The sequence below is a fragment of the Schistocerca americana genome, chromosome 5 (assembly GCF_021461395.2).
Source record: "Schistocerca americana isolate TAMUIC-IGC-003095 chromosome 5, iqSchAmer2.1, whole genome shotgun sequence".
NCBI lineage: Eukaryota > Metazoa > Arthropoda > Insecta > Orthoptera > Acrididae > Schistocerca > Schistocerca americana.
In genome coordinates, this window is record NC_060123.1 from 95,844,408 (window position 1) to 95,847,657 (window position 3,250).

A 3,250-nucleotide genomic window follows, 5' to 3' on the forward strand; every position below is an offset into this window, starting at 1 on the left:
GGTACAAGTGGACGTACAAACATTGCGTAATGAGATTCAGGACGAGATCAAAACATTACGTAACAACACCCAGGGAGAAGTCAAGAAACTAGAGAAACAGATAAACGAAATTACTAGACAAGCAGCAGGTACAGCGCGTGAAATTGTTGAAAACGGTGTGCTACACAAACGTATCACAAAAGCAGCGCTGAAAAGATATGATAACCGCATAGTCAAAATAGAAGCGCAAACGAAGCGACGATTTCAGAAATTGCGAACAGAGTTGTTGCAAACCATTGAAGAGCGTAGTGAACAGGATCGAACAAGCACAGAGTCTGCAACCACATCCGTATCTGTAACAGCACCGGAAAAACAAGCAATTAACGAAGACATTACGCATTTGCGATTCCAATCACAGGCAGAAAGTAACATACGTGAAATCAGACAGCCTGCACAGCAACAAACACGTTTCGAAATTCTTGATGAACAAACGGCACCACAAACACATCAGAACCACAAATGTATGTTTCAAGACAGTCTGGATCGTGCAATGAAGCGGCAAGGTTAGCTAGACAAGATACCCAACCAATACCTGACAATGGAAAGCCAGGTCGCGAAGAGTACAGTGCAATGCATTCAGCTACACGTTCACAACCGATGGAAGAAAATTATTGCGTACCACTACAACGATACTACGCAAGGGTAGGCGAAAGTTACAGTGGACAATATCCAATGGATCTACCACAACCGGAAAGAACGACAGGAGAAATGATCAGAAACAAAAGTGGCGAAGAATCGCGAATTTCATATGGAACTATGACGAAGTACGACAACGATCATTTCCTCACAGTCAGAAAATTTCAACACTATCGAGAAGGAAACTCATCACATCCACGAACTTTTATTGATCAATTCCGAGTAGGATTAACAGAATACTGGACGCTAGCACACAAATTAGACTTTATATGTGCACACATGTCAGGAACAGTCGCAGAAACCATGCAAAATGTTGCAGCGACATGCCGATCGTACGAAGATTTCAGAGAGAAGTTTCTCTCACGATATTGGTCCAGCGAAGCACAGGACAGAGTGAAGTATGAATTATTGCAGAACCCATATTTTGAAAATTCAGGAGAGAAGAGTCCCGTGAAATTTTTCGAAGTAATGGCAAACAAAGTCAATGCTTAGATGTACCATACAGTGATGGAGAGTTGATTAAATTATGCGCGATGAAGTTACCATTAAAATACCAGAAATAATTAGTAGGTCGCGGAGGCAATGACGTCGAAGCATTTAAAGGTATTCTAAGGGAACTAGAGTTCATATTTTCGGAAGATGACTCAACAAAAAGACATAGCGCACGTGAAAACGAAAGCAAAAAGCAGTGGAATCCACAAGACACAGTAAGAAGAAACAATAATTACGAACCACGTGGTAACTTCGCACCAAGAAACGACAATAGATTTCAACAAAGAACCGGTTATGGATTTAGAAGAGAGTATGGCAATAACTATAATTCACCCAGGAACGGCAACAACTATTACAGAGGAAATAACGACAACCGGAACGGGTACTGGAGAACCAATAGACCGACAAATTATCAACAAAGAAACCACTATCAACAAGCTGAACAAGAAAAGAGAATACAGATAGAAGAGGTGGAGGTAAGACAACCAAACCCCAACAAACGTTCGAATTGACAGCTAAGCGCCCATACCAAAGAGAATGACGCACCGAACCAGGGCAATTGCAGCACCTTGAACAGAGAAGTAAATACCTTATCACGAGAAGAGAAGAAGGAAGTAAAAAATCTACAGGGACCAGATGAAAACGAAGACAGGAAAATAACAATATTGTGTTGGGACGAAATTAATTGGGAGAATACTGACGAGGAAGATGAATTACCAGAGGCATGCACAACGAATGTAGGAGGAAAGGACGAAGTAATGAGTATTGCAGAGTTATTTGAGATGGAAACCAGGGAAAGCGAATTCAATGAGGATAATGCGCAGTCGACAGAAGTTAAAAATAAGTTACTAGTGGGCCCAGAACCCAACGTATATAATGAAGGAAGTTATGAAGTGATAATTAGAGCATTTAGATGCGATTATGTGGAAGTAGCGACGAAGAAGGAGAAGATAGACGAGGATGAGGAAAAAGTAGAGGATGTTGAAGAAAGCGTAAATGAAGGAAGGAACAGAGAAGAGGAAATAAAAGAGATAGAAATAGCAGTCGAAGCTTATCCTACAGAAAGTTCGAATTCACAAGGGAAATTCCTGAAAAGACTCATGTATGATTCAGTGGAGGATTCATTCATGCAAGAAGAAAAAGAACAGAACCAACTCTTTCAAATTCAACCAATTGTGAAGGCCATGGTAAAGCATATCCCAGTCAAATTTTTAATGGATAGCGGAAGTGAACTGACTGAGATCTCAGAAAATTTATTCATGCAGTGTAATGCCAATCAGGAATTGCCAGTTCTGAAAACACGTAAGATTAAAGTAAGAGGTCCTATTAGAAACAATGCTGCGGAAGTTAAGAGACAAACAAGGTTAACTCTTTCGTGTCAAGGTCAAAAGATCGAAGCCAACTTCGTGATTATACCTAAACTAACTGTAGATTTGATTATAGATGCAGATTTTTTAAATGAGAGACGAGCGATAATAGATATGGGAAAAGGTAGCGTAACATTCAGGAATGTCACACTTCTCTTTGAGCAAAAGCTAAAATTAGAAGAAATACCAGTTATAAACAAACAATTAAGAATGATGCGAGATAAAGAGGATGAAGAATTAGAATGGTATGCACAAAAGGGGGAATCGCCTCAACTCATGTTACAAGTCCATACAGAAATTGACAAAAAATTTCAGGAAGTTCAAGTAAACAATTAGCAAAATATTTCGAGTTTATGTTGCAGATAAGATCGTCAGGAGAAAGAAGAATGAAGAGAGAGGAAGGTGGGAAATAGAAAGTAGTTTCAATAAAAACAAAAACAAAAATAACACCAATAGTACCATAGATTAAGGTGAAGGGATAAAGCATAGATAGTCTAACAGCATGAAATACTAAAATGCTATATACCACGACACTACACAAAAATAAAAAACAAATTTGAGGATTCTTGTAGAAGTTAAGACTCAAAATATCTTAGAATTGTAACATGGAAAGGGCGCCAAAATTTGTAAAACTTTTTAAGAAGGCGTAAAACAATGTAGGTACTAGACATATGTTAGATGATGATAAGTAAAACTTTTTGTAAGAACCATTGTAA